Source organism: Chelonia mydas, chromosome 4 (genome assembly GCF_015237465.2).
Source record: "Chelonia mydas isolate rCheMyd1 chromosome 4, rCheMyd1.pri.v2, whole genome shotgun sequence".
Taxonomy (NCBI): Eukaryota; Metazoa; Chordata; order Testudines; family Cheloniidae; genus Chelonia; species Chelonia mydas.
Genome location: NC_057852.1, coordinates 124,855,456 through 124,867,656, shown reverse-complemented (window position 1 = coordinate 124,867,656; position 12,201 = coordinate 124,855,456). Strand labels below are relative to the sequence as shown.

General features: G+C 43.9%; 1 long non-coding RNA gene across 10 annotated transcripts in view; it reads right to left on the bottom strand.

Annotated features, from left to right (window-relative positions):
* The window catches only part of LOC119566146, a 161,672-nt gene that overhangs the window by 138,668 nt on the left and 10,803 nt on the right, over positions 1-12,201 (bottom strand). For all 10 annotated transcript variants that reach the window (XR_006290232.1, XR_006290227.1, XR_006290225.1 and 7 more), the window contains one exon: positions 5,305-5,451. This is a non-coding gene — a long non-coding RNA (uncharacterized LOC119566146). The remainder of the gene's footprint in view (positions 1-5,304; positions 5,452-12,201) is intronic.

Here is a 12,201-nt window from a genome sequence, read left to right as displayed (position 1 = left end):
GCGTGTCATCCCAAGCTTTAGCAGCCTTATTAAATGCATATTTGGAGTCTGCAGGCATCCTTTTATTGACGTAACACTTAAATCAGCCTCTGGACTAGATGACTAATGTACCGCCAACATTTTTAAAAGGCTCCAGAGGTGATTCTGGCAAGTACAGGCCAGTAAGCCTATCTTCAGCACTGGGAAAATTGGATGAAACTATAGCAAAGAACAGAATTATCAGACACAGAGATTAAACACAGTATGTTGGGAAAGAGTCAACACAGCTTTTGTAAAGGGAAATCATGTCTCATCCATCTATGAGAATTCTTTGAGGGGGTCAACAAGCATGTAGACAAGGACAATCCAGTAGATATGGTGTACTTGGACTTTGAGAAAGCCTTTGACAAGGTCCCACACTAAAAGCTCGTAAGCAGTCATGGGATAAGAGGAGGTTCCTCTCATGGATCAGTAACTGGTTAAAAGAGGAAACAAAGGATAGAAATAAATGGTCAGTTTTCACAATGGACAGAAGTAAATAATGGGTTCCCCCTAAAATCTGGGACCTGTACTGCTTAACATATTCATAAGTAACCTGGAAAAAAGTGTAAACAGTGAGCTGGCAAAGTTTGTGGACAATACAAAATTACTCAAAATAGTTCAGTCCAAAGCTGAGTGTGAAGAGTTACAAAGGGATCTCATAAAATTGGGTTACGGGGTGACAAAATGGCAGATGAAATTCAATGTAGATAAGTGCAAAGTAACACACCCTGAAAAAAATTATCTCAACTATACATACAGACTGATGGGGTCTAAATTAGCCATTACCAATCTGGAAAGCAAGCTCGGAGTCTTTGCAGTTAGTTCTCTGAAAACATCTGAAAACGTGCCGGGGCAGTCACAAAAGCAAAAAGAACGTTAGGAACCATTAGGAAAGAAGACAGAAAATATCATAATGCCACTATATAAATCCACAATAAACCTACAGCTTGAATACTGTGTGCTGTTCTGGTTGCCCCATCTCAAAAAAATATATATTAGAATATATTGGAAGAGGTGCCGAGAAGGGCTCTGAAAACGATTAGGGGTATGGAACAATTTCCCCACAAGGAGAGATTAGAAAGATTGGGACTGCTCAGCGTACAAAAGGAAAACTTAGGGGAAGTATGATAAAGGTCTATAAAATCATGAACGGTGTGGAGAAAGTCAATGTAATGGTGTGGATGAAAGTCAATTGCAAAATGAAATGATTCATTTAAGGGTGATCAGTCCCTAAATGAGAATGGTTATAATCCGTTCTCTAACAGTACCTTGACGGTAGATGGAGCTTAATCTAAAATTAGCATGCTGCTGTTTTTATAATCAATTATAAAAACTCCCCTGAATTAACATTAAAGCCACCTTTTAGCATAATTAAATATTTTCTACTTTCTCATTAGCTATTTACCATTAAACATCACCTCATTTAGCATCTGTGGAAATGTCATACCAATAACTATCAATATAGATAGCATTTTCCAAAACATTAACAATTTATCGAAAACACTTGTAAAAACCAGTAAGGACCAAAACACGTTTACAACATAACCTGGGGTTATGTATGTCCTAATTTATCTTCGACTTGCCTCTGAATTGTGTCACTTCACTTTACTCATATTTTACCAAGCCTCCCTTGACAATTGTCAAAGAAATAGATTTTGGGGCCTACTTACATGTCAACAATTCTATATAAACATAAGCAAGTATCCTCTTTGTAGGCTACAGATTATGAGAGCCATATAAGCACCTAGACAAAGATAGAGTGAGATAGCGGTTTAAAGGTAGGTGTCATACAGAAGATACCACAACCCCAGGCTTCCACTAATAGCCTCCGATAATTACATGCATTGAACAGCTGAGCAACAGAGCATATTCTACAGAGGTGCCGAAGAAAATTAGAAGAATGTGCAAAAAATCAATGTAAACAAACAATCACTCTTTTAAAGTTCCCAAATGCGTGCTAGGCATTTAGCAGAGAAATATAAATAATATTTAGGTTTTATGTATTGGCATCTTTTTGATGGGCTGACTTGTGTTTTTTTTTTTTAATTGATTTGCGATTCTTCACGCCACAAGCTGGATAAATAAATATGGCTCTTATCTTTTTAAAAAACTGGATTTCAGGAAATGTGACCCTTTGGCAAACCATATACATACCAACCGTGATCAGAGCAATATTGCCTGTGAATTGTACAGACAGAGAGCCTTTGATGAAATAGCCACAAGATGTGAAAGTTCCTTTACTGTTCTGCTTTTTATGCCCCTTCAATGCAATGTGGCAGTGGCCTCTCGCCAGCAGAGCTTTATATGTCTATGCAAAGTTCCCTTTCCCTCCTCCCCCACTCGATCGTGAAGAAAAAAATACAATGAGATTAGCTTTCTGCTCATCCAGCAACTAAGTGTGCAGCCCACAAAATGGCGCACTGATGAGCTGAGCATAAAATTGGTCCGAGCCACAAAATTCAGATCCAGCCGCAAAGTCTGGGGAATGTTTGGATCCAGGGTTTTGGCTTGGCGCCAGGTGCAGTATATTTCTATAGTGCCTTCCATCCCCAGGAGCCCACCAAAGTGCTTAAAAAATTAACACGATATCCATACTCTAAATAAGGATCCTATTTATTTAAATGGGAACTGCTGGAGGCTCAGAACGCTTTTAAAAGCCAGCTGACAGAGGCACGAATTCAGTATAGTGCTTAAACACATACTTAAGTCAACCCTTTAATTTTAAGCATGTGCCTAATCCTCCTTGATTTCATGTGTCTGTATAACTGACTGCAGTGGGACTTGCTGAATTAGAGCTTTGTTCAATAGCCTATATCAGGATTTAGGAATCTGACTTTAAGTTCCTATCTGTGAAAATCTTGACCTTCAGTTATTGGAGATCTCCCTTAGGTTGTACTATAGTAGTCGTAGATCCTTTATCCTCTTTAATATAATGTCTCCTAGTGCAAAGTAGCTCCGCACAGGGCCCAGTGTCTATACAGCACAGTCAAGCCCTAAATAATCACCAGTAAGTACAAGAAATGACTTACCATTTGTTTTTGAATAGCTGAAATTTAATATTCTCATTTGAGGGTTTAGCGATAATCCATTGATAAGGGGAACACCACACCAGAGCTCCCAAGGGTGACTCAGCCACCAGTGGATCATATTCCAGCTGGATGGCAACTTTTGTCTCTCTCTGTTGCTGTTCCATTATTAAAACTCTTGAAGCAAAACAGGGATGTTCTATGAATCTGCCTCTTAGGGAACTCTCTAAATAAATTTACTGAATAGGCTTTTGTGCCAGATTTATTTCCAAGTTTTATCTCCCAGAGAGAGTCCAAGTTCTTCGTTCCACTTTTTCCTCAATAAGGGTCAGGAAGAGTGGTAGAGAGCTGGTATCAATTAGCAACATTGGCCACCAAAGTTTAGGCAGATAAATTCCTCCAGAGGAGTGGTGGTGTGCTCAGACATGGTTCTAACAGAATGTATCATTTTCAAACAGAATGAGAGACTGAACTCTTGTTTTGTTTTTTGTTTGTGTTTGGTGGAAGGCGAATGAAGTGATGGGGCCTGTCTTGGTTAAGTCTAGAATGTACCTGATAAGTAGCTCCTAGAGGCTGTTACTTGAAGCTTTTTCTCCCCCTTCTGCAGTGTGGATTGTCCCACAAAGGGAGTTGGAGGGAAGATAAATTAGGTTTGTCATGTTTATCACTCTTTGTAGGACAACCACAAGGGAATGAAGACGGGACAGATTCTGATGGGAACTAGCCAGATTACAGGCCAGGAACATCAGAGAGAAGAGAACCTCCTGGAGATACAACCAATTCACAGGCCCCACAAGCACACATCCTTTACTCCTTCCACATGCTAACCCTCCTGTGGACAGTCATCTGCAATTATATCTCACAAGCACTGGACAACCCCTTACTCCTTCTGTTAGGCTCTGCCTGCTCAGCCTTGATAAGGATGGAAGGGGACCACTCAGTCTTAAAGAATGTATCCTCACAGCTCTTAGTTATACATTAGGAAGGTACGGCTCCACATCTTCCCCCAGTCTGAGAGTCGAAATCAAATTTAATATCTACCTTCAAAACTGAAAAAATCACCCTCTCTAGAATAAGCAGGGTACATTTGTTCTCCCAGTCCCAGAAGATGCTGCAAGGCATTTTCATGTCACCAAAGCCCCTACATGATCCCTTTTTACTTCATGTTCTCACCTCACAGCCTCATCGGTCTTCACTTGGAAGCAGGCTGAGAGAGAAAGGGAGTTCCTTCTCCTTTTCTCTCACTTCCTTTCTTTTCTGTCTCTCACTATTCCTGCCTTTCGCTCTTCCTCCTCCTCCACAGTTTCCAATCCAGACAACTCATTGAGATGTTAGTTGAATAGGGTTAACTTGCACCCGAGCACAATTATACACTCACTTATAGAAACTGTATTGACTTCCCAGATAATAAAAACTTTCGGTCAAACTGAGACTCTAAAATGTTTCCTTTGAAACTCCCCTGCCTATTGCTGCTGGCTTATATCAACTGGTGTCTTTCTAGAGATTTTGTCCAATATGCTCGTCCCATATGCGTCAACAGAGTGCCCTTGTTGCCAAGAAGGCTAAAGGCATATTGGGCTGCATTAGTAGGAGCACTGCCAGCAGATCGAGGGAAGTGATTATTCCCCTCTATTCGGCACTGATGAGGCCACATCTGGAGTATTGCGTCCAGTTTTGGGGCCCCCACTACAGAAAGAATGTGGACAAATTAGAGAGAGTCCAGCAGAGTGCAAGGAAAATGATTAGGGGGGTGGGGCACATGACTTATGAGGAGAGACTGAGGGAATTGAGCTTATTTAGTCTGCAGAAGAGAAAAGCGAGGGGCAATTTGATAGCAGCCTTCAACTACCTGAAGGGGGGCTCCAAAGAGGATGGAGTTCAGCTGTCCTCAGTGGTGGCAGATGACAGAACAAGGAGCAATGGTGTCAAGTTGCAGTGGGGGAGGTCTAGGTTGTATATTAGGAAACACTATTTCACTAGGAGGGTGGTGAAGTACTGAAATGGGTTACCTAGGGAGGTGGTGGAGGAATCTCCATCCTTAGAGGTTTTTAAGGCCTTGCTGGGATGATTTAGTTGGGTTTGGTCCTGCTTTGAGCAGGGGGTTGGACTAGATGGCCTCCTGAGGTCTTTTCCAACCCTAATCTTCTATGATTCTATTATATCATTTGCGGGAGAGGGGGAAGGGGGGAAACACCACCAAAATCTCCCCCTCCAACAAAACTGTCTCTTAATAAACACACTAGTAAGTACACTTTACCTGAGTACAGAAAATGGAGTTCCTCCGAATGTTGATGACCATGGACATTTTCAGATTATGGTGCATACATTACAGCTCTCAGCCTCCGTAAGCAATCCAGCCATCACTGACTCAATCAGTCAAAAGAAACTGCTGCCCAGTAGCACTCTAAAAACAAAACACAGGCATTTCAAGTTAGGGCAAATACGAAACTCCAAGGCAACTGATGGATTCTAATATCTGATATATCTTCTAATATCCTTTCCCGATAGGGAAATTAACTTCATAATCAAATTTAATCCCCATCTCTCGGGAATAATGGTGTTGCACAGATATAACTGAGGGCACCATTTGGGCAGCAAAATCTTTATTGCTGTAGATGATACACAAGCCAGGAAGAACCCAGCTTGACTTTCAGTCCTAAAGGTGAGTTTTGAGAGTTTTAGAAAAAACAGCTTTTAATTCGTGAACTGGTCATATTTAATATGGAATCAGTGAGACACAATAAACTTTGGACCCCACAACGGCACAGTTCAGAATAGAACTGCATTTTAAGGTCAAATAGAGAGAAGGATGGTTTCATGGTTAAGACACTGGCCTAAGGCTCAGGACAGAGATCCAAGTTCAGTGCTTGACTCTGCCACAGATTCTTTGTGTGACCTTGGGCAAGTCAATTAGCCGCTCTGTGCCCTGCTTCCCCAGCTGTACATGGGATGCAATCACATTGCTAAATCACCCAGGTCTTGTGAGGAGAAAGTTAGTTTGTTAAGATACTAAAGTGACGGAGGGCACTTCTGAGCCAAATCTGTGCTACACTGAGATAGCAGGAGAGGCATGTGCTTTGTGAATGATTTTTGAGCCAACCCTACCATTCCTCCTCATGGTAGCCAAGCCCCATGATAGGAGCTGGGTCCAGAAAAACCACTTTCCAGGAGAGGAAAGTTGCCTTGAGCTTCAGAACAACTCCACTTCCTTCTGCCGAATGTGCTGAGTTGCCCGAAGTCTCTATCCTGCCCAACCAGTGACATGGGTAGATCACAGACTCTACCTGGGAATGGCCCACACCTCTGTTGGCATGACTTAGAAAGACAAGTAGTATCCACATAGCTTACCACCTCTCTTCCATAGGAGTGGAAGGTGTCCAGCACTTAGCAAGAATAGGTCTCAACAAGGACCATATTTATTTTTACACTGGTTTTTTACAACTCTTTGTATTTTTAATTTTTGCAAGGAGGAGGGTAAGCACCAGCAGTACTGATGGAGAACTTTGTTCCACAGAGGAAGCACCAGCACCATGGAAGAGGAACATACGCTAGAGAAGGATTAATGTTCAAATGAATCCCCTATTGTGAGTTAACAGGTTTCAGAGTAGCAGCCGTGTTAGTCTGTATGCGCAAAAAGAACAGGAGTACTTGTGGCACCTTAGAGACTAACAAATTTATTTGAGCATAAGCTTTCGTGAGCTACAGCTCACTTCATCGTGAGTTAAGTTGTGAGTTAAGTTTTTCTTTTAGCGATGAATCAGCATAATAATCCATCTGTAACATTAGATGTGTCTGCTTGTATTACAGCAAAGGGCCATCTGCCCGTTGGAATAAACGTTCAAAATGCTGCTGGGACCACAGCAATGGTCTCTTAATGAAAGGCGGTCAGCAATTAGCCCTTCAAGGAATCATACCCATGGGGTTCTGTACCATGGATGGTCTCCAAACCTGCACTCAACAAGTGTTGGATATTTTTTTTTTAACTGTCTATGGCAGGCTTTCTGTGTGGGGGGTTGTTTTTTTTAGGGGGGGGGGGGGCGTGATAAATATGTTCCAATTCCTGCAACAGCAGGAGCCAAGTCAAGTTGTAATCAACATATGGCCATTGTAAGCTGGGTAGCCATGAATTAGAAGGGCAAACTGCTCATCATTTCCAGAATGCCCCTCTGAATCACAGCCACCTGCTTAGGAGGCCAGGCTGCAGCAAAGCAACTGGCCACGTGATTCCATCTGTTTAATCAGTGTGCTATAGATTTGGGGAAGCTGACTAACTTTGCCTCTATCTATTTTCTTTTCTCTTTTTTTTCCCCCTCTAATTGGAGTTTGCTTTATGCCGAGATCCTCAGCCGAAAGGGCGGACACCACAGAGACAATGGAGCACAACTAGGCCAGAGCTGGAATTCATTAAACTGAAAGCGGCTTTCTTCCCTTGCTAAGGCTGAACTGCTTAAAGGGAACAGATGAAGCAAGTATCCAGTTGCATCATGGAAGTGGGGGAAAGCCTCAGCCTGTGCTGTTAAGTGGGCTCTCCTGAAAGCAGGGTTTTGCAGCCCTAAAAGGAAGATCAAACGTACATAGCACATTCCCTCGAGTAAGAAACTGTCATATGGCTTCCTTCTTTCAGGGGAAAAAATACCCATACCAACCATCAACCCTCTGTGCTAGTCTGCGTCAAGATATATTGAACTGAGTTAGCAGCCCAAATGAAGTCGAAAATAAAAGTGGACCATGAACACGTGCATAAAATCCATTTCAGTGACGTTCTGGTTCTTGTTTCACAAAGCAACAGCAACCAGAATATTCAAAGCTGAGGCTGACATATGGTTTCCTGATTCAAGTCACACAACCTTATTATGCAGAAATTTAGTTTCTTTTCTAATTAATTCCTATTTTACTTTTTCTTTAAAAAATAGTGGCTCTAAAACAAATATTTACTTGAGAGACCTGAACAGCTTTTACCAGCCAGTTAAGGTGTACTAGGAAACACATGATGTTGCCAATAGACTAAAATGTCTCCAGAGGAGTTAGGTAAATATTTAGATAGGTGCTTACAACATGCATGAAAAACCACTGGTAAAATTCTTTAACAACAAGGGTTAACGAAAGCCTTAAGAGTTTTCCTATTCATTTGCTGAAGAAATAGATGGGGATGGGTGGAGAGAGAAAATAGGTATCAAAATAAATGACAAGTTAAAAAGCATTCGCTCTGAATCAGGCAAAACAGGGACTTGAAGGGGAATAAGCTATACTGGTATAAGGCCCCTTTATCCTGGTATAATTGTGTGTAGACCAGCCCTAAACTTCTATCATTAACCACCTTACAGGTCATTAATATTGAGCTGTAAAGCAACATCAAACCGGATCACAAACGTATGTATACTGATGAGCTGCATCTGAGTTCTGTGATAGTTGTTAGTAATAGTGTTTCAGGACCTCAAACTTAATCTCCTCCTTTAGTTTACCAAAAAAAAAAAAAAAAAAAAATTGGATAGTCTTCGAAATTCATGGCCACAATTAGGATGTTTTCCAGAGGCAAAAATATTCAGAATGTTGTATAACTGATTCACACACTGTCTTCTAGTTTCAGGGAATACCCAGGCGTATCTCTTGTTTTAAAGATGGAATTCTTCTTGTTCCTTAACCAGTCTTTATTTCTCATTAATTATTATAATTATTATTATTATGATTAACTCCCTATTCTTGCAACTTGTTGGATCAGGACCTACATTTCTGCTTTTCGTCTGGAATGTGGCAGAATTAGACTTTAACAAGGGCTAATTATCGTTACCAAAAATCTATTATTATGCATATTCAGAAAGCTTTTTGGCAAGTTTACTATCAGGAATATTACATTTTTGATAGATATTTATTTTAATTTCCCAAATGTGCCGACCCCAAGCTCTGGGTGCATAGGCAAACATCAGTGTAAATCACCATTCTAAACCCGAAAAACAATTGTAGAAAACCCCTCTCCCAATACCACTGGTACAAAGCATATGCACTATAGGCAGAGAGCGTCACATAAGTCCATGCTTAAAATTTTAAAACACACGTCGGGTGGTTTAAAAATGCGTTTAATTTACATTCAGACCAGATGTGAAAATGTGTTGAGCACCGACAGTTTCCCTTCGCTACAGTGGGGACTGCAGGTCCTCCTGACCTCTCGGGAGTTGGCTCTGGGACAATTTAGAAGCGCACATTGTATCAAAGCAAACTGGACTTAAGAAGATGTGCTTTCAGGCTGACAATTAACTTGTATAGCTTCAGCACAGAGCAGATTGTTCAGCTGAATTGCACCCTTTACAGCATTGAAAATATGGCAGTGCACGCACTGTACAACTGCTGGTTATGCTTCAGATCTGCCCAGCTCACAGGTCTCCAAACCGTGGGGCGTGCCCCGTACATGGGCGCTGAGGAACGTTCGCGGGGGCATGGCAACTCCGGGCCAGCCCCCACGGGGTAGGAGGGAGTGCCAGCCAGCCCTGCTCCGCTCCCAGCTCCGGCCCCAGCTCCCAACCCCGCGCCTAGCCCTATCCCCAGCCTCAGCTCTGCATCGAGCAGAGGGCCTGCTCCCACCCGAAGCCTCGGCCCCTAATTGCGGCTCCATCCCCGGCCCCGCTCCCAGGCCCAGGGCCATGCTTAGGCATACACAGCATACACAGCGGCAAAAGGCACCCGAAAATTTGGGGCACGCTGGGGCTGCGGGGCCCCGGCCAGTTCCGCTTGTGCTGTGCTCTGACTCCGCTGTCCTACCCAGAGGCAGGCTGGCCGGGGCTGTGTGCAGTTTGCACCCGGAGTCTTCCTCGCTGCACATGTGCAGAGTGAATCAGGAAAACAATCAGCAGCAGGGGTGGGAAATTAAAAAAAAAGGGTGGGGGGGACACATGTGAAAGAAGCCCCCTGGCCCTTCCCCCTCGCACACTGCTCTCTCCCTTCAGCCCACCCACTGGCTGGAGGGCTTCTCTTTGGGAGATCAACAAGGTAGGAGCTGGCGTGGGGCTGTGGGTGCCTGGAGGGAGCCGTGCGTGCTGGAGACAGGAATCTCTTCTCAAAGCTGGGTGTGTGGCGGGGGCCCCTGGCCAGAGCTTCCATCACCCCCCCGTGCAGATTAATACACAGGCCAACGGGGCACGTGCCCAGAGCCGCCCTCCCCTCCCCCGTGGCCAATATGGGACCCCCCAGAAAAATGGGCACCCAAGCAGACAGCCCAAGTCACGGGGTGGAAGAAGCCCCGAGCTCGCCTGGGTGCCCTGGCAGAAGCCGCGCCGGGAAGGATGGCGCCAGGAGGGTTCTGAGGGTCCGCAGGTGGTGGGGGTGGTGGCTGTGTCCCCTCGACACACTGGGGTCAGCGGCACCGGCTTGGGACCACCTTCAGTGGAGCCCCCACCTTCCCCTCCCCCGTCCCTCAATATGCCTCCTCAGGGCATATTGCATAGGGCCCCATAAATCCTAAGGATGGCCCTGCCCAGACCCAGACTCACCCCCAGCTGCAGCCCCAGCCTCAGCCCCCTTACCTTGTCCGCGTCCCCTGCCCCAACCAATGGCCCTGTTCTCGGCCCCGGGATGGGAGGGGGGGAATAGAGGCACATGGACAAGGTTAAGGTGGGGATGTCCCTCAAAAGTTTGGGGACTACTGGTCTAGGTATCTGTATGATTCCCACCACCACAATCTCAGGGCCTCAGCTACATGTAGGCATTACTCTCCCCATTGTGCTGATGGAGCTCTAGCGCAGAGAGATTAACTGACTTGTTTAAAGGTTGCAAAGGGAATCAGCAGCAGACATGTGAATTGAACCCAGGCCACCCAAACCCTACTCCAGCACCTTAACCCCAAGGCCAGCTTTCCCCTTACCCCATATAAAAATAGTGGTCTTATTCCTTCAGCCTTGCAAACGAGTTCAAGAGATTCCCCATTCATTACATTTTCCTTCCTCCAAACTTCAAGCCATTGTAAATAATGCTTAGCATTTGGCCTCCTACATTACTGAATGCATTCTCTCTCTTCTTTCCTGCACAATACAATTTAGCATTTAAGAAAGTGACAGTTCCATGACTAATTGCAGTTCAGTGTTTGCCTGCATGGGCGGATTTCAACACAGCCAAAAGTCACAACCCTTGAAATAACTTTCAGGTTTCAGCCAAGTGAATTATCATTCATATTAATAGATTCTTTTGCCAGCCCACACTCCACCTTCAGCCTAAAAAGGAAAATGTAACCATTCCAATGAATCCTCAGCAGCATAATCTTCACTGCTGCAAGCATGTTGTGTCATCGTCCTGTTCTACTGAAGTCCATTACACAGATCCCAGCTGCTTGCGGCATGAATTTTAAGTGTCACAAAGTCCTTGGTTGTCAAGATCTGCTATATGGTAATGATGGGCTGTGCATTTCACAAACATGCAGATCTTATAATAAGGAGAGACAAGCATGCATCGCTACCCCTCCTCTCCCACTGAAGTCAAAGGGAATTTTGCCATTGGCTTCCAGAGGAGCAGGATTAAGTCCGTAGAGCAGTTACCACTATTTCTGGCCACAACTGTGGTAAGGAAATTAATACATGAATAAACTTTCATTCATTAAAGTCAAAGTAAAGGTGGGCTGGAAGACAGTAAACCCAGACCAATGGTTCTGGATGGTCCAACACCTTATAGATAAATTAAATGGAAGTTATCTTGAAAAAAATTTAAGTGCATCAGAAACAGGAAGCCTGCCAAACAATCAGTGGGGCCACTAGAAGATGATGGTGCTGAAGGAGCGCTCAGGGAAGACAAGGCCAAATGAATTCTTTGCATCAGTTTTCACTGCAGAGAATGTGATGGAGATACTCACACCTAGGGTGACCAGATGTCCCGACATTATCAGGATCATGCCAATATTCGGGACTTTGTCTTATATAGGCAACTATTACCTCCCCCCCCTCCACACACACACCTTGAAAATAAGTGTCCCAATTGTTCACACTTGCTATCTGATCACCCTACCCATACCTGAGCCATTCTTTTCAGATGACAGATCTGAGGAAGTGTCCCCAGATTAAGGTGTCAATCGAGGTGGTTTTGGAACAAATTGATAATTTAGATAGTAATAGGCAACCAGGACCAGACAGTATTCATCCAAGAGTTCTGAAGGAACTCAAATATGAAATTGTAGAAT